At 40.7% G+C, this 20571-nt stretch overlaps 1 protein-coding gene and 1 long non-coding RNA gene across 2 annotated transcripts in view; one reads left to right on the forward strand and one right to left on the reverse strand.

Moving 5' to 3' along the window:
* Sema2a (Semaphorin 2a) overlaps window positions 1-20571 on the reverse strand; it is a 320164-nt gene that overhangs the window by 256066 nt on the left and 43527 nt on the right. The window lies entirely within an intron of this gene.
* LOC143893830 (uncharacterized) overlaps window positions 1115-20571 on the forward strand; it is a 42452-nt gene continuing 22995 nt past the window's right edge. Inside the window, exons 1-2 of the long non-coding RNA XR_013255933.1 lie at window positions 1115-1241; window positions 2433-2534. This is a non-coding gene — a long non-coding RNA (uncharacterized LOC143893830). The remainder of the gene's footprint in view (window positions 1242-2432; window positions 2535-20571) is intronic.

The following is a 20571-nucleotide window of genomic DNA, read 5'->3' on the forward strand; positions in this document are numbered from 1 at the left end:
CTTCGAAATCTAATGTACAAAAAGCAATGTTTTTTCTCACTTCATCTAATCGAAAAATGCGAAAATATGTGATTGAAACCGTGATAGAGCCTTCTTTTTCTGGCCGTCTGTATGAAGTAATGCAAACGTTGTGATTTTCGAGATCGATTTTCTAGAGTAAATAGTCGGTAAGGAGCTACAGAAAAAATCGACCTGCAAAGCTGATCATATAATTTGATATAAAATCCGAAATCGAAAACTTTATCTAATACATGCCCTGACGAGACGACTACCTTAATTAACGCAACGTCGCGTACAGCGACTAAAGCGACTAAAAACTTTGTCGACCGTACGAACGTAGCACGACGTTCAAAATCGTTCGCGTTGGCTTTAGGTACGAAAGAAATCCAAATACTGTGTCAATGGCGTTCAACTTTTCAAACAGAAAGGCGTATTAGTACACCATCGGACGCGAAACGAGAATTCGTGCTCATTGACGTGACCGCGATTTGACCGACTCTCGTCTCGCTGCCACGCGAATGAATGATTTCAGGTTATCGCGCGGAGATAAGATCTCGTGCCGAGACCTTGAAGCACTTACTCCGATCGATGTCGCGTTCCCGCGAATCCCGCGTCCCAGGCTGCCGCGCCGTCCTGATTCCGATTGCGAACTGCTGCTGCCGTCGCTGCTCCACCGAGGTTTTCAGTCTATAGCACGATCGTTCGTACACTCAACACTCACCCGGCGGTTAATCGCGACGTCACCGACAAACTAATCGAGCTGAGCAAGCTCGCCTCCTCTTCGAATCTACCGCCGCCACTCGCGCGCGCGTTTGCTCCGCGACACGACGCCAACTGGACAACTCGCCCGCGTTCGAATCGCGCAGTCTTCCTCGCACCTCTGACCTCGGGCTCCTTACATCGTCACGTAAACATGATCGCGCGCGTAAACAAGAGAAGCGGCGCGTCGCGCGGTCAACGTTAACGATAGGCGATTCCCGGAATCGGCGTTTTCTTCGCGCTCGAGATTCGGGGGAGATCGGAGCCGCTCGACCGTCATCGGTCGCGCGACGCCGGCTTCGTCTTCGTCTCCGCTGCCGCTGCGATCACGTCGATCACGTCGCGCGACAACTTCATGCCGCTTGGCGGCGAGATGTGGCTCGCGGCGCGAGATCGCGGCGGCGATGGCGATATTCACCGGCGCGCACGTAACGAAAGCACGCACGCAGCACATACACGCACGCACACACACACGGCGAGCGGTGAGTGTCCACTCGAATTCTCACTTGCGAATTCTCTCACCGCGAAAATCCCGGAGCGACGACGCCGGCACGGCGAGAGAGAACGATCCCGGCGCGAACTTGGGCGCGTTGCTCCCCCGCGGCGGCGTTACGCCGCTCTCGACGTCCACATGTGACCGCACCGAAACTGGGGCACTTCTCGCGCACACGTCTCTCTATCCCTCTCTCTCTCACTCACCCCTCCCCCAAGCCGAATCTATCTGTGTCTGTGTGTCTCTTGTCTCTTTCGCTCCTCGAGGGAAACGGAGCAACGTCACGGCACGCGCGCGCTCGCACGGCGCGACGCGGCGCGTTGTTCCCCGCGAAGGAACGATAAACGGCCGGGCGACGGACGACGGACGGCACCTCGAAAGCTACGCGACGACCGAGAGAGCGTCGCGGAGCGAAAAAGCGCGACACCTCCACGCTCGCGAATCGGCCCGGTAACTGAGTCTAGCGGCGTAGGAAGGGGTAGCGACGTTACACGGAGCTGCGGTGGGGCGGCGCGCGAGGGCGAGGGCGACGGCGATCGCGCGAGAAGGAGAAGACCCGAAGATACACCCATGCCGCGCGCATGCGGCACTAGCGCCATCCTCGTCCGCGCCAACGGCCTCGCTCTCGCCCTCGCCCGCTCTCCGTCGCGCTCCCTTTTCCCTTCCCTTTCTCGCCCATTCCTTATCTGCCGTCCCTTCGCATCCGTGGCCCGTGCACCGCGCCGTGCCGTCTACCCGCGCTACTTTCCCTCTTCCCGTCCTCCCGGTGCCTATTCGTTTCACCGTTGTTTTCGTCCTCTTTCTCGTTCTCTTCGGTCGCGCGTTCTCCCGCGATCTATTTTTTTCCTTCGTTTTCTTTCTCGCGCAGTTACACCTTTTTGCTTCATTTCTTTTCCCGCGCCTTTATCTCTTTTACTTCCCGTTTCACTCGATCGTGGCGCCCGCGCCGCCTTCCGCCTTTTTTTTCCGCTCTAATCCTCTCATCGTCCTCTCCTCGCTTAGCATTCGTCACCAATTCTCCTCCTTCGTCCCGCTCGTCTATTACATCCCCGTTCGACGGACTTCCTCGCACCCCGGTTTCCTTAGCTACGATACCCGCACCTGCTTCGTCGCTTGCCATTATTTCGCCGGGACGCTGTTAACCGTAACATCGCAAAACGATAAGTTAATTTGTTCGTAGCGACGATGGCCGCGAGCGTTTTCATGGCGTTCCAGTTACGAGTTTACGTCAGGAAGAGCATCCAGAGATGTCCATTACGGTGCATAATTGCAGAACGGAGAGGTAAGTGGATCAAACACAACTTGTGCTATATCGCATCTTCTCGAAAAAGGCTCTGTCGGTGCTCATTCTTTCGTTCTCGCGCTTCTCCGAGGTGAATCGACAATAGACAAAATCGATTGCTAGTACGCTATATGCGTAGCCGAGCGTATCATTTTCGTAATTATTTGTGTAAAAGATCTCATTGATCTCAATCACGTATAATAAGAATTCAGCGATCGTCCGTTTCAGACGATCTATAATAATTATCTGTAATGTAATTTAATAAATATAAATAAGAACTTGTGACTGATATATATATATATATATATATATATATATATATATATATATGGATAACACAAGTTTAGACAAAAATATTTTTTGTACCTATAAATAATAATATTATTCACGTGAATTTATGTACATTTCTTCGTCTTAGCAAACTTAGCAATAATTTAATTACCTCTAATATAATTATCTATAATAATCGTTCATAATAATTTGCATTAAATTCCAAATTGTGCATTCCAAGTCTTTAAAAATTTTTCGTATCGCACGAAACAATAAATACATTTTATCTTACATTCTCGAGTGTGAATTATGGTCTACATTATATGTATAGAAACGTTATATGTATTTACAATTTTCAATGTACGGTATTAATCGAATAACAATCGTCAGCAAGCGCGCACAAACTCTCCTGTGATATAGTACTTTGCAATGTTTACTGTAACCTTATACGAACGACGTTAATATATTTCAATATTCCGCTTATAAATTCTAATTTATATTTTACGTACTCTGTTAAATAATTTCTGAACAAGTGAGGGAAGACGGAAGGGAGGCACGCAGATGTAGAGAAAAGCATTTTGTAGCTTTGATCTCGGTTACAAACGACGACTTCCGTAAATGGAATTTTAATACGTTCTGTACGAAGATAAAACGCTTATGCGACTATATACATGTACTTTCGATGTTCCACCTCAACGTTTTCATACATCGTCGTATTTATATTTTGTAATACGTATCTTACACCACACTAGTAATATCTATCTATCTATATATATATATATATCTTACCTGTGTGTGATTAACATCAAAAGAGAGAGAGAGAGAGAGAGAGAGAGAGAGAGAGAGAGAGAGAAAGGGGCAGGAGGGTTCTGTCGCTTTGATCTCGGTTACGAACGACACAACAGATGGAATTTTAATACACCTTTTAAAGGGGTAAATCCTTTACCCGGAAAATACGCAAAAAGCGACTTCTTGCCGATGCGTTAACTCGATTCGCGTTTCTCGTGTCGCGCGTCATCAAGTAACAGCTAGTCGCGAAACCATCGATGTTCTAATTTACTAAACACTACACACGCGAAACTCGTAGCCTTCGTCAAGTTTACGCGGTTCGCTTCATACATCGACTCGCGATTAATTATTCACGAATGCTCTTGCCTTTCGATATTCCGAGAAATACGGAAGTTTCTCGGGCTCCTTTACCTATACGCCGTGCCAAACCGCTCGAAATAGCTATTGACGTTACGTAATGTTCGGAACATGGAATCGATTAATGCCACCCTGGTACATGCACCTCAACGAAACTGACATTAATTATATGAGAAAGCCCATGCACATTGGACATCGTACCTCGTACGAGAGAGAATGAATTGACGTTCGCGAAAAGTTTGTGTTTTCCCCGGCAATGTGTACGAGATATTTGCATAATATATTATCCGAACGTGTGCTGCATAGACTATTTGAAGTTAATCGATGTTAAAGTTTGAAAAACGTCGCGTCTTTTTAATTCTCTTTTATTTAACTCTTAATTAATTTTCAATACTAGGTATTAAAAAAGTACTGAGAAGTACTTATCAAAAACTTTCTATTAAAAGTTCTCTCTAAATAAAAAGATGCGACAGTATTTATTACTGCGAGCAATAAGAGAAATCAGTCGTTTCCGCGGATCTTTATAATTACATCTAACAAAACGCAGAGAATTAATTCGTGATTCGTTTCAGATGAATCTCGATTCCGCATAGACGTTCGACCGAACGGCGAACAAAGTTAGTTATTACACGTCGCTTCACCCATCCGGTCCAACTATGCCGACAAACTTGTGTCTTAACTAAACACGATGGCCAAATGTGATTATACATATATGTGTTCGAGACACATATATACATGTCAGATACGTGAGTTATAACAATGATCAGCTCGTTATCAACATGTCCGACCGAGAACTACAATAGGGCCCCGACCGGCAGTGGCGCTTTGCGATGTCGCGTGGTTGTTGTACGCCACGTATATGAGCATGATAATCGCAATGCAACCGGATATATGCAACAGCGACAGGTCCGTGCGTCATTCGCGAGCCGGCGAGTATTGTACATTCATATTCAGGTATATGATCAATAATAGGTCGCGGCATGACGGGGCTGAATTTTTGACAGCTCTTACGCGCGATCGGCTCGTTAATTCTCTATATTACGAAATAGCTCCGTAATATATATTTTTTGCGCCCCATTCCCGTTGTTGTTGTGCTGACGACGCAGTGTGCGTAATACCGGCGTATGACGGGCGACGGCCGCTCTTTATTCACCTTAAAACTCTTATCGCTGTCGTTCTCCGACGCGTTTTAATCCGAGAGACTCAATACAACGCGTTTTAACGCAACGATCGACCGTGACATGACATTTAAATGCTGACATTTAAATGCCGCTTAAATATTAAAGTTTTCGCCGCGGCGTCATTGCGTGCATGATATTGAAGAAAGGACAGCCGGAAAATTCCGCGACGATCTCTCGGAAATGGTCATCGTATCTCCTCGTAAGGATCCGGAGTTACTACGAAATCGTATACTCCTCGCGTGAAGCGTAATTTGAAGTCACTCTCCTCCCAGATGCCATAAAATATCCGGATCCGCGCAAGGATCCGCGCGCTATCGGAGTCCGGTGGGAATCAAGCGAGAGCCGATCCGGCCGATCCATTCACGTAATCTTCACTGGAACGGAGGAAATTTCCGTCGTTGTCAATTCGTGATGTGAAACGTCCCTATCCCCTGTCGCGCGACACTGACGTTTTCCGTTCTTGCCTCGTCATTCAATATTTTTCTCTCTATCACGCGTATCCTTTTAACACAATCGCCACCCACGTTGCCATCTGTCACGAATAAAAGCATCTCGCGATTTCTCAATGAAGGATATAATATCGTATCTCGCGGTTAACACTGAACGAGTAGATTCGACTTTTAATTAAACGCCATTCACGTACAGTACTCTTTACATCCGGTTGCCAGCTTACGCGCTGAAATACAGAATGTTCTTCATCGTTTCACTGCGTTATAATGCAGCTTCCATTTTCTCTCTGTGTACTCCTACTTTACGAGGGCGTGGGAATATAGTGTTGTATAAAAGTGAGATCGCGCGCTTATCTGATGTAACACGATAAAGTCAAGGAGGAAATAGAACAGAGTCCAATAATCTGCCGCTCAAATTATATTTGCTCCACGATATGAAATTATTGATGAACGTTTTGCTCAAAATTTTATAACAAACTCAATAGAAAGGTCGTATCTGCGAAGATGAAACACACATATTTAGTTTATGATATGCTTACGTTACCGTTGCAAGTAGTTCAAAGCCAGACGAATCAGACGGATCAGACGGATGTAATTAGTTGACCAGATCCACGGCAAATGCTATTTCTCATAAAATTCCATTTTTCGAGCAAAAAGCCCTCGAATGGAGAAAGAATTGCACGCTCGACCCCGCTCTTCTTCTCGAACGCCTCCCAACATCTTTCTTTCTCGTCTCCACCCTCGCGCGCGTCTAGCTACTTCTTTCGTGCATATCTCTTCCTCTCTTTCTTTTTCTCGCCCAGCATTCTTCCCGTTTCTTTCCCGCTCCCGCTTTCTCTCTAGCCGGTCTTCGGTGTCGGTATTTATAGCGTGGAGAAACCACAGAGCCCCGGGGAAAGCTGCTCAGCAGGGTGGAAACTAGCGACCGAACCCATGAACCGTTTCTTCCAACGACGTCCAGAGGGGCGTCCAGAGTCCCCGTCCCCATCCTCCTCTACACGCATTGCGGAGAAGAAGCACGTGGAGCCCGGTATTCCAGCTAAAAGCCTTAATCGCTGTTTTTACCGCTTTTCTTTTTGGAAGAAAGGAATTACTGCTCCTGATGCGCTCCGTTGTGCCGGCTTCGCGGCGCGCTTGCGGTTTCACCGCGGCAACTTCTTACTTCATCGTGCTCTTTAACTGCTTCGCTTCTTTACCACGGATAGATCCGGCATCGTGCTTCGCGTTGTTCGCGCTCTATTCTTTGTGAAGATTCCTCGTGGCAGTTTCTCAGAGCTCCACGCTGAAAGTTTTCCTCAGCGGCGATCAATCCATTTCTAACGTTGTGAATAAAGAATGTGATCTGTGATCTGTCAGATATTGTTTAAAGGTTCAGAACCAGCAGTTACATTAGAGTACCTTATTTACGCGCAGAGATAAATTTTAAATTGTATATTTTATTCGATATGTATCCGAATGAACAATAATCTCTTGCGCGCTTCGAACATCGTCAGATGAGGTTTACCTTAGTATCGAAATTACTTTACCTCCAGGAGTTGTGAAATTCTTGTTCTTTTTTTATATTTGCGCGAAATAGAATTTTATCGAAACTTCGATATGTGGCCTCCAGTCGCCCGTTCGCGGAAAAGTCGTTTTCTCTACCGTCAGCACCGCGGCCATTTCCTTTCCATTATTTCCAGCAACATTCCAGCAGTTAATATTGGAATCCCTCCAAGAGTATTTCACTATTCAAATGGCATCTTTGCTCCGTCCCGTCCACTTTCTACGGCTGATATAAGCGGTGTTTTGCATATCTCTAATTGCGATTTCATTATATGGAAACGACGGAATGTCTTAATGAATTGGACCATTATGTCATGACGTTACAGTCGGCATATCAGTACAGAAAAATTGAAAAATAAACCGACGTAACCGTGAACCCTTTTTACCATTAATATTCAATATTATGTGCCATTAATATATTCAAGAATTCTTTTAAATATTACATTTTATTTTTGCCACAGTGAAAGTAAGCATGATCCCGTAAAGGGAATACAAAATCATTTCGTATACGTATCTATATTTTGAAATATTTTGCTGCGAAAGTTTGACATAAACAATTTCATGCAAGTAATATGCATTTTTTAATGATCCAAAAGGTAAAGTACATGACGACATTGTGCCTATTCATTCTATGGACGTGAATAACACATTTATGCGATTGTAATGCAAGACGTGTACACGATCTTTATGTGTGCACGACTGTATTATATATGCCGGCACCATTATTGCAGATCATAATAGACCCTCATAGGGCCTGCCGGCTATTCGAGACGACCGTTGACGTATTGACTTAAGTACAAGACTTACCTACAAGAATTAACAAACCAACCGCTTTTTGTCTGGCTCAATTTGCATGATATCGTGAAAAGAATGTTGTTAAAAGAGAAGAATCTTCGCCATTCCTCTCTTTTTAATTATTTTGACGAAACATGGCAGATTCATGACAAAATTGACGTTAATAATTCTGGTCGTAAAGTCTCTTTGAAATATGCTTACAATCCACGATTGTTCAACGATATTGCACTGCGCAAAGACTGTTTTGCTGAGAATTTTCAGACTCGATGCATAAAAGCGCGACTCGAGCGTACAACGCATATACGCGTAGGGACATAGGAGATAGAAGTAGATAGCCTGTCAGTTTACCGATGTTCCCTTTGGGATGCGTCAAACGTACGAAACGATGGTAAACCTGCTTTTCTACAGCCCCGGATGCCTCCGCGCTCCCTCAGGGCCAGTGATAAAAACCAGGACCAGTCAGCATTTGACAATGAAACCGTCTTTACCTTCCCTTTTTTTCGACAAAAGATCTGCGCTTGTTGAGGGTGGTCGACTAGACAACTTGTAAACTTTAGTCAATCGTTGTCGATTTGCAGAACAAAGAAAGTTGAAGACGGACAACTTATCGTTTACGCAAAAATTGCCGATAATTGTAGGAGACAAACTAATAGCATGTAGAAAACGCTCTAATCACAACAGTTCTCGAATCATAAGTATATTTAAAGTTGGCCGAAATATCGTGCAGAATTTGCTAGATACTCAATTACACATATTTGTTCGCATTTTTATGTATTGAACTTTTTACTCATTATTGGTTTTTACAGCACAAATTATATTAATTTTTACGGCATTGCAAATTTTTTTTTATTAAAATTTTAAATACTTTTAAATAAATTATTTAATTCTTTTTCTTTTAATGGACTCTAATTGTTAATTAACTATTCCATTAAAAGAATTATTTAATTCAATGTTAATTTTTTACACCCCCACATGAATGAAAATGTATAACTTTAATAAATCTAACAAAAATACATAATTATATGTTTTGCGCTGATATAATTCTCAAATATAATTTTTAAATTTATTTTAATGTTATAAAAAATTATTGACTTATTAAGATTATATAATTAAAATTATATAATTTTATTTTTCTTAGAATATAAAATTTTAAAGAGAAAAAAGTACCGAGTTAATCATACATCTTATACGTAGATATTCTTAACTTATAATAATGAAATAATAATAAATTTTAGTTATGTAATTGTATGTGTTGTATTATAAGTTTGTAATAATTAATTTCTATATAGTTATTTTTTAAATCAAAGTATTAAGAAAGTACTTTATCCAGCGTAAAAATAAATTTATTTCTCAAATATTAGATTTAGTAATTTTTTTCATTATGAGGATACAAATTAATTTCTTACAAATTGAAAAAAGCAGAAAATCAACATAATTTGTATCTATATCTTATACATATAATTTGAATAGCCGAATCAAATAACCCATCGTATCTTAATTAACTATTATTATTTCACTAATCGTATCGTATTTTATGTATATCATTTCAGGGTGAAAGCGCCGATAATGAACTGTTCGGTTACTAACGTCGCGGGTACAGTACAAAATAAACGGATTATATTTCTTTTGTGTTGTTCTTTCCTAACAAAACAAAATAAACTTCGCGTGTGATTAACATCGGGAGTGTCGTGAAAAGTGTCGCGCGTTGTATTCTGATTATCACTGTGCGCGATCGTAATTAAGTATGTTTCCGCATCTGATTGTGAGTGTCACAAGGAAAAATCAACAAAGGAATCTGTGAGGAGGAGGAGGCCTGAGAGGCATCGGGCGACGACGGAGCAACTATAAGGTGAGTTCAATATTTATATATGTTGTATCTTAATTATAGAATTAATTGCATATTTTTATTTAATTAATTATATGTAATTAGTTGTTTGGATGATTTATATAAAAATTAGAGAAAAGACGCTTATTAAAACATTTTATCAAAGTTATAAGAAAGTTATAGATGTTTATAAGTTAATAGAATAAACATTTTCTGTCTTTTGGAAATTATATCTAATTGTTTTATGAAATATCTACTTCAAAATATAGATGAATAAAAAAATAACACAGATAATAATTAGTTCTTGCAATATTAATTATTTTAATTGTTACTATAATTTAGATATAATTATGTTTTACAGATTCACATAGTCAACGTAGTTACAACGTAGTTACAACTCCGTCGTTGCGCATCGGCCGGTGAGTCAAATTAATGTTTATTTTAATCTGAGGAAATAAATAGATATTATATATAAATACATATATAGAATATTTTTTACAAATTTATTTCCTTAAAATGGACAAATTTGGACATTTATTTTAGAATTTATAATTGTCTATCGTTCTATTATGCATACAACAATGCACACAATGATGATAATAATTTTTCTTAATCTGTCCATTTACAGTTATGGATATAATTTGGCATTATATTATATAATTTAAAATAATATGAAATGGCATGAGATCTACTAAATATTATGTCAGATCAGAAAGATTTTTTTTGCAAATTATCCCTGAGTTAATTTACTATGTTAATTATGTTAAAATAGTTGATATGTTAAAATAATAATAATAATAATTTTTATTGTATATATCAAGAATAATTCTAAAAGTATATTAAAAAAGATAATTTATATATTTAACAGATATTTATAAAAAATTGTATTAAGTATCTCAAAATGCGCGTGTCGCGAGAATATGAAAAGTTTATATTAACTATTAATTTTTTGGAAAATTTATCAAATATTTCGGATCTTATGTCATCTCCTACCAAGTGTCATTAACTGATAGTTAGAACTTCCACGAAAGTGTTTCTTCTTTCCTTAATCTACGTCTCATTGAGATAATTAAACACAAATCACTATCCGTTCCCGGGTTCGATGGAACTAATGAAGTGGGGCATTAAATCGTTCGTAAATTGTTGTTCTTCGGTTCTTTGGACGTTCCCGATTCTGAAGTAACGCAACTTTTCCATTAGGCTGCATTTAATTAAGTTTACATCGATATATTAACCGTTTTTGTTTGTATCGAAACTACAAAGAAATTACGTTTGAACAGAAGATTGAAATACATAGATATTAATTAAAATATGTTAATATTTCGCCATTCGCCGATTTTATGATTATCGTAATATTCTCATATTACGGTGGAAAGAAAAATGACGAGCGCTTTTTTAACACCCAATATCACTTTTTTTACGCTGACCCTCTTCAACGTACGTTATATCAATATGTAATAGTTTGTAACTACAAAAAATTGCTCCCAACTCAATTTTAACGGCTTCAATAGTACAGAAATCTACCTGCTTGGTTTGCTTGGCAATCTTGTTATCCGAGTTTGTCCGCGCAGGCTATTAATATTGCGAAACTTCTCAATTTGCCGACGAACGAGCGAGAAAAAGAATGAAATATATGTAGATAAATGGATGGGGAAGACTGGTTAGATGGATGAATACACGAACGAAAATCGATGAAAAAATTGCAGGAGGACGAACGTTAATTTAAACGCGGAGTCAGACATTAATAAGTATTGCCATTTAATGATGAACCGAATTTATATTTGACCATGGTAGATTGGACGCGTTGTGAACAAGCTATATACTGACGAGTGCGAAGTTTTGTATTTGTATAGCATTGTACATATTTTGTGTGGGCAATCATTGCGAATCGAATAAACTTATCTGGCTGCATTTATATTTCGGGCGATGCGTCAGCATCAAAAATTTATACGTTATCACGTCATTTTCCGTCTGTCACTTTACTTACATATTTTTTTTTAGAATTGTCGTAATGTAACATTGTTTCTTAACACGTTGACACATACAAAATATTATACATTTGATTTGTATAAGAGCGGTGTATCAAATTAATTTCTATAGCTTGAAAATAATTAACACTGTTTTGAACAGGGGCGTTTTGTCAAAAATTAAATTTGAAAAGTTTAATTAAATTTGTTAAATTAGGCACTTAGCTTATAGAGTAAGATATCTATTTTTCGCGATAAAACGTGAAAAATAACAATAGCCTGCTCCCCAAATTATAAAGACGACAAGAACGATCTATTAGGTTATTGCGTCGGCATCAAGATTCATATGTGCCTTCATCATTCCGCTCAATGATGCGTCAAACGCAATCAGAATCGAGATTAGCTCGACGAAGCCAGGGAGCCTCGCATTTCCTATAACCATATCCTATCGATAATCTAACCAATTATTGTAGTTCTCATCCCAGGATACGAACGCAAATGGCGTAGGATAGCTTAGGTGACGTCTCGTCTGAGGCATTACTTCTGCTTTGTCGACTGCGCTTCGCGTGCCGTTCTTGTTTGCTACTTAACACGGAATTACGCTACTCATTGCAATACCGCATAAACACGGAAAAGAGCTTTTGTCTCTTGTTTCTTAGGAAAACAACTTTCGTATTCCTTCGAAAGAGATCTCCTGTAATCAACATTTTCCCGCCCGGCACGAATTTGACCTCGCCTTTAATTATCGAGGAGACTCTGCAAAAATCGATCGCAGACGCGAAAAAAAATCGTAGGAAGGATCATTGCAATTGTTCTTCGTTTTCCAATGGCCGATACGTATCGCAAATTAGGTTTGTCCATGCGGTTGCCTGAGCGTTTTGTCGGAACGTTTTCAATCCCGTAAAAGCGACGTAACTGAGTTAGCCAAACTGATTTCTCTTACTCCGGCCTAATTGGCCAAGCCTCCGGTTGGATGTCCGTTTCTCTCGTACACATACACACACAGATACACACATATTCAGGTATCGCCACACACGATTCCTCTCGTACCAGCTAGTTTCTAACTTGTCGGTACATCCATCTCTAATTAAATCTTTACTCAGAACATCTGATTCCGCAGAAAAGCAAGTACTCCTTTTATGTCTTAATTTAAGAAAACATTAGAATCTAGATGCATTATCTTTCTTTGCCCACTCTTGATCTCGTTTTGGGATATAAAATATGTTTTAAATTTTTTATATAATAAGTGTTATCAAGCAACGATGAGAGCGTACCACATCTTCATTGACGTGTACTAAAAACGTTAATATGAATTTTTGTATATAATGTGAATCTATCGCAAGGATATCGAAAAACGGATAAATCGCGACACTTCGTAGTATTTAACGACTTGTATAGAAGAAACTTTAAAGTCTACTCGGTCACGTCCTTAGCGTTCGGTCCGACTTCCAGTTGAAGCTAAATTTGATTCAACCTAGCGCTAGATTCGAACGAGTAATAACGTTACAGAGTTGGAATTGTATTAACGATCGAGCTCGTTGTCCTTGTCAGCAGATGGGTAGAGGAAGGAAGGCGGTGGAGTAACGGCCGGATTGGTAGACCGAGTCGAATCGATCGACAAGATCTTCTAATTAAATTGGACTTTCCTCTGCCGGATCTCCTTCGTCCACGCCCGTCCTCTATTCCCGTAATTAAAAGGAACCTTCTATAAGCCTCGCTATTGTTATTCACGTCCTATCATCATTTTGCAGCTGAGCTGCAACAGTTTTGTTTGCTGACGTGTTTGTAAGCGGAATGCCACAAGCAGGACGAAACTATCGGACTCGAATGAGTAGTTTGCGTCTCAAAGACGACTCGTGTAGAATATCGTATTTACAGTTTTGTTAAAGCGACGGTGCGCCACAAAGCCCAATGCATAACGGCGTAGATGGCTATGCAAAGCGTCTTTGGCTTCAAGACGTATCTGCCTTCGACGGTTGCGAAAGCTGATTACGCCACGTGAACATATTCGATAAAATTTTCACGTCGCTGGAATTTAACTACCTCGTGATATCCGTGTGTTCGTTGCCGTTTCTTTAAACCTTCCTAACATCGTAAAATAATTTTGTAAATTGTATGAGAGAAAGGAAGGAGGAAATGTGTACTCTGTTAATGTTTGCTATGTAAGCACAATATTATTGAAAAATTCAGTATAAAAAAATACCTGTTTTATGTTGCGAGCTTAATGTGTGTGTGTGTGTGTGCGTGCGTGCGTGCGTGCGTGCGTGCGTGCGTGCGTGCGTGCGTGCGTGCGTGCGTGCGTGCGTGCGTGCGTGCGTGCGTGCGTGCGTGCGTGCGTGCGTGCGTGCGTGCGTGCGTGCGTGCGTGCGTGCGTGCGTGCGTGCGTGCGTGCGTGCGTGCGTGCGTGCGTGCGTGCGTGCGTGCGTGCGTGCGTGCGTGCGTGCGTGCGTGCGTGCGTGCGTGCGTGCGTGCGTGCGTGCGTGCGTGTGTGTGTGTGTGTTAAATTAAAAATATTAAAGATATAATGAAGTATCTTCTCGGCAAATATTCGGCAAGGGCCAATATTATCTCGCATTACCGTCTCCGTTCTCTCAGTAGATGCGGATGTGAAAAATCGATATACTGTATATTCGTATAAACCCGTTATAATATCCCTGCCGCCGAACTACCGCGCCGGGCGCATTTCGCTCGCTAAGCAGATTTTCCCGTCTGATCCGCGGCGAATGTGATGTTGTCGCGTTATGAAAGCCATTGCTGTTCTTACGACTACATCTGGACATTTAGTATTACCACAATTTAAGCACATGCTTTTCCTTGGTGTTTATGAGATTTAGCTTTCGATGACTTTTTATTTGTTTTATTTTAAAAAATTTAATACCGAGACATACCAATGTCTGTATTTTTATCGACCTCTTTTGCGTGACGTTCTGTTACTCGTCGAACTATCTGTCGACACGAACACAATCATACCACCGCATAATCATGTGCAACCGCTCGACTGTAAAGTCTGCACGAGCCACCGCCTCTGCGATGCACCGCCGGCGCCGCGCCGCACCGCCCGCCACGTGGAAATCCCGATAGGCACGAACTCCGAGACAGCGCTACGCCGCGAGAGCGCAGCTTAATTTCCGAGTTACTCGCGCGATATTAAATTATCAATCGAGCACGTTCAGCCTTATTCCCAAAACGAGCATACGCAATTAAGAGAGGCATACAGAGATGAAAATAATTTGTCCGTCGCGCCGTATTCTATGGCCGAGCTTGCGCCCGACTGAATTTCTCCACAATTAAAAATAACAATATAGGAAAAGAATAGCAAAAAGCCAAATTAAAGCGCACGCACATAAAGAAAGGAAATGGGGTAGCGAATGTCTTCGCGAGAGTTTTTTCCACGAGAGGCACGTGCATGGAAAGTACGAAACGTGCTACGTTATGATAAGTTGAATCTCGTTAAAAGTTTTCTTTTCACGCTCGCAAGTAGGAGATCTTATCTGCAACTCGACAAACGATGCAGTCGCTCCAAAACGAGCTGCCTCCATTCGCGCGGAGTTTCGTTTTCGCAGCGCACCGCGATACTTCCCGCTCCCGGACATTTCGCGATAATCAGATTGCCGAACGGTCGACGGCTAATCCGCGCTTTCGACCGAATTTCGGAGAATTTATGTTCCTCGTACCTCCTGAATCTAACCGACTTCCGAAGCTATTATTGTTATCCTAAAGCGTAATCGCACAGTCAAACCGCCAAAGCGCAAACTCCTGATGACTTTGATTATGCGCGTGTATATGTATATGCCCATATATGCGTGCACGTACATACAGATTACGTTTTACACCTGACATATACCAACCGCTGGATTAACTTCGTACAGGATACACATCGCTAACCACGCGGTTCGCGGGATTGGACTTAACCAATTTTGTGTCTAATTAGCGCGGTGATGCATCATGCGCGGATAACAGCAACACCATAATAACGTTAAGCATACTTGTAGCATCAATTAAGATGACGGAAATTTAATCTCGTTCACAATAGTAGACGTTACTCACGCATGCATCTAAACCAAGTGATTACGCCGAGTAAATGAGCGCTTAAATTCTCGACAACATTATTGCACAGACGATTATTTGAACGTTAATTATATGATTCTTCTTTAAATGATTCTTCATGATTTTATATACGCGACCCAATGTTATTTAAAGTATGTTTGGGCGTTTTGAATTGATCAAACAATTATTTGCAAGTTGTATTAATTACCTAGCTATTATATATACGCGTTGCTGATCCTGCTAAGGAAATTTAACTACTGTGAAATAGCAAGCGAATATAGGTAGAGACTCCGACAAGCAACTAGGGATTCCAAATCTAGTTATGTCCATACATGTACCTGTGTCGCTTAGCTCCCGTTTCTCTCTCTCTCTATTCCATGTCGTTGCCGCGATCTCTAATTCTATTTACGAGGTAGTTCTCTAACTAAAACATTACGTGCAAATGGTTTGATGCATCCATTTCGGAATATGTTTATAATTTTGCAAAATCACGGTTGTGCAGATTCGTTAAAAAAAAAAAAAGCTAATTAATATTATATACATATACTAATATTAATAAAAGCACAGAAAGAGAGTGAGATTATTAAATTTCGCATTATTAAATCGTTTTTTATTATAACAGCATTATCTTCCATTATAAATTTAATATAGTTATCGTTATCTGAATTTAGTGTTGAAATAATATTACATTTTACGATACATTTACGATACATTTAATAAGTGAGCATTCGTAAATGATTAAGATAATACATGAGGCGAGATGGTAGATTATTTTCGACATCGTGTTTGATGAATTCATCGTCTGCGCGGGGTAAAATTATAATAATCCGAACATACATACATGATTTTGCGCGCGCAAGTAGATGCCGACAAGAGTGCTGGTGTTGATTTGAGCGGTACTCAGAAGGATATGGGATCGTTCTATCTGCAGATTGCATCGTTGAAACGTGCAGGTACGTACGAATCCGAGTAGGGTCAGAGAGTGCAGGACGTCGACGATAGCCTAGCGCGAATAACCCAGCAATGGAAAACGTGGGACCACTTAGCAGACTGGCGTAAGGCCAACTGCAATCTCAGCGCACGGACACGTTAAGCTGCTTTCGCGCGTTCTACACCTGGACGGCTTCCACTGCTAATATATTATCCGACATGCATTCATCTTAATTTTTGGTTAATCGCGTTGTCCCTTATACGCTTCAACTCGTTCAAAATGATTTTTTCTCGTAAATTTAAAAGCTCCCTCCGCTCCAATGTCTCTCGTACGAGTATCTCAAAATGCTCGGCGTTTCACGCATTGCTGTACACGCATTGTACCCTCAGGAGATTCATTCCTGCTTTATAACGGGGTTTTATGTCCGTTATAACGAAGGTCGTCAGAGGAGAAAGCTTTTTTTAAATTCTTAGCGAGTCAGAACAACGCTTAAATTTGCGCCGAATGGTCTCGTAATGTGTATATCCTTGCAACTCTGACTGCAGGCTTCAGTGATGTCCATTAAAAAATTGTGTGGTACCTCACCTGTTGCATCGGAACAGGAACCGTCCGACATTTTACTTAATCCAATGGCTAAAGAGCCCGATAGAAGACCTTCGTGTTCAAGCACGCGAACCATTTAATAATATGCCGTCATCACGAGGCGATATTTCACGCAGGCAAATCTCGCGATCTCATTTACAGAATTTATTGTCTTCGTCCGAAGCGCAGAGGGACGCTATCTTAATGACGCGCATCTACGCGGCTTATTATTTAATTCCATCTATCATTCGCATCGACGCGGGAGATCATTAACTTATGCCGGTCTCGTGTACCAGGCGGCGATAAATTTCTCCGACATTTCGCCTTCATAATTTTCCCTTTATAGGCGCCGTACTTAATCTTGGAGTTTAATCCAGCATCAACGGAATTTTACTACTTTACTTTCGAGTAATTGATGAGAAGCTGTAACTAACACAACACAACACAACTAACACAACTCTCTCGAAACAAAATTCGACTCGCGTGCTAATTCGAAGCTTCCTAATTTTACTTGCCCGTTGCGATCTGACGTTACAAATTATTATGACATCTCATTATAGTCGTACTTTAATTATTTTTATGCAATTAATTATATTTTAGCGTTTACGCACAAAGAGTTATCCAAGTAAATCGCGTTTAGCTGATTTGTATGTACATATAGTTTTTTTTCGCAATCTTTCATCTTTTCGTTATGAAATCAAAGGCAAAGATGTTCACTGTCGCTCGTGCAACATTTCTCATTCTGTACGGCTTCACGTTTCTCTTCCGAGTCAACTTCAACTGAGGTCTGGGCGAGCAGATCCGCTCTTTCGCCTCCCTTCAATCAAGCTCTTCCATATTTATACGCGGGCGGGCACTTTCCTTGAAAAATTTTCCGCGAAGTTCAAAACGGACTAGATTATCATAATCTGCCGGAAGGTACGACACCGTCGAGAGAGGCGACGGCTTTAACATAATTATTAATCATAATTCGCAAAGACGGAACTGGGAGACGGTGAGTCTGCGCGGTGGTTTTACGCTATATAGAAGTTCTTCTCGTACCGCGTTCGCGTTTATAATTAGTATAAGACATAAGGACGTATAAAATGTACAATTTACTTAAATCTTATAATTAAGACATTGAGAGAGATCTACCCTTTCCTTTCGATGATATTCTTAGAGCTTCTCCCCATTCTGCTCCCCCGATTCCACACACCATCCACCATTCTGTATTTCCTCCCGTAAATACACTATGATGTAGCTTGTTACTATACTGTTTTCTTTACGCCCCGTTCAATATCTTTTCAGAATGCCAGTAACTGTAGCGCACACGTCTAAAACAGGTACTAACCGAAATGGTTTCCACTAAAGAGAAACGCGTATTCTCGCTTTATGGTTATACCGTACCATATAATGGCGCGCGGGTAAACATGCAAAGCTAGCAATGAACAATTTTTCATGTTGGAAAACATGCTCTATGACATTACACGCGGCTGTGTCGCGGCTGTGACATTATACAGTTTGCTGTGTCGCAATGATGGCGATATAATATCCAGGTTTATCGATTGCACCGATTCGTTGGATTTATTGCCATTTATTTAGTTTGAATAATTTGTTTACTGATTGTGCACGAATAATTCGATCAATTCAAAATCTCTCCGGCTCGCTTTCAAAATAATATTATATAAATTGCACTCATACATTTATAGTGAGTGATGAGTGGTATGAAAAAAAAATTAACTTATATTTTTTGCAGCAACTTTTGTCCTATGCAATTAATATTTCGATTAAATCACGCGACGAAAACGCAACGACGGCGACGGCAATCTCATCGTAAATCCGCGGACGCGAAGTTCGTCAAACGAGTTATTATCGGAACCGGGGTGGGGGGCGAATACTCATGTACCTATCTGGTAAGCACTGAGAGAAGATTACGCTGGTACGCCACCGTTGAGCTAATAATACAACGACGCGGCGGCAGCCGATGCCTCGTCGCAACCCAACCCTTTCATTGTTATTATCTTAATACGATAGTGTAAGGTCTAGTACCGTCTGACCCGCTCTCAGTTTAACGAGATTAGCATAATACCGCGAAGCCCTCCTCAGAAGTCTGGCCCCATACCTGTTACCTTCCGCTCTCGCATCCCCGCACTATCCCGTCTCGCCCACTCACGTCTGACAGGAACTCATCGTCGGAGTTGCGCACCTATTTACCTGTCGGCGAGGGTTACGTGGCCGGTTGATTCAAGTGAGAAGATGAAAAGCGGATGTGTTTGATGTAGAGAATGATTTATTTCAAAAATTAGACCAAAATATATAGGCTACATTACGGTGGATAAAGGATCGCCATTAAATAAGCATTATTAACTGTATACTTGTCTCCCTATATAAAGAAGAATGCATACGCGAATATTAATCAATTCATTTAAAATGCATACTTTAATGACGATTTATTACAAAAGTACCCGACAAAAATAAATTTTCCTAGAGCTGTTGTTATTTGCACAAATATTAACTGTTATGAAAAAGTTCTGTGTATTAACGAGGGAATGGGTACAAGATGAATGAGCCCGCTGCATCGCCCGCATGAAATACATCCTCCGAGTACTAGGTCATAGCATTGCTTAAATTATTCACGGCTTGCGGAACACTTTGCTGAAATTAACATGCTGGTCATAATGTTAATGAATTTTTCAAAGCAAGGCAAAGACAAGTTCAAAGCGTACGCAAAACATGACCACGCGTAATTGGGTCCCCTCGGTACTGAAATAATAATAAACTTCAGAGATATTAAAAATCGTTTTTCTCCCTTTTTTCTAAATCGAATAAATTCATTGATCGCGCTGTTTTTATTTTATAATTCGTCGATTTCTCCCTAAATCTTTTATATCGGATTGAACGCAATATTTAAAATAATATTTTCGCAAAATAAACAGAGAAAGTAATGAAAAAGCAGTATTTGTGTCGTACATGTAACAGATGTTAGAACTAACGACTCACGGTAGATACCTCGTTTCTTAGCAAGCAAAATAATTCTTTTTTCTTTATGAAAAGCGTCTTTAACAAGAATACGCGGTACTCTATTCGCTAACTAACATTGCGTTATAAAACTCGTTAAAACGTGACAGTTGTTAGATCCGTTATATCAAATGTAAAGTCCATCGCACAAACGTTGTTATCCGCAGCAAACATAATATTTTACTAAAGACATTACAGAGTAGCTCGGGAAAAATATCATTTTGCTCGAGCTACACTTAATCTATTTATAAATTTGTGTTATACACAAACGTATAAATGCAGTTCACAAGCTACGTAATTATCGT

Source organism: Temnothorax americanus, unplaced genomic scaffold, assembly GCF_048541705.1.
Source record: "Temnothorax americanus isolate GAGA-0224 unplaced genomic scaffold, ASM4854170v1 Scaffold13, whole genome shotgun sequence".
In the NCBI taxonomy this organism is placed as follows: domain Eukaryota; kingdom Metazoa; phylum Arthropoda; class Insecta; order Hymenoptera; family Formicidae; genus Temnothorax; species Temnothorax americanus.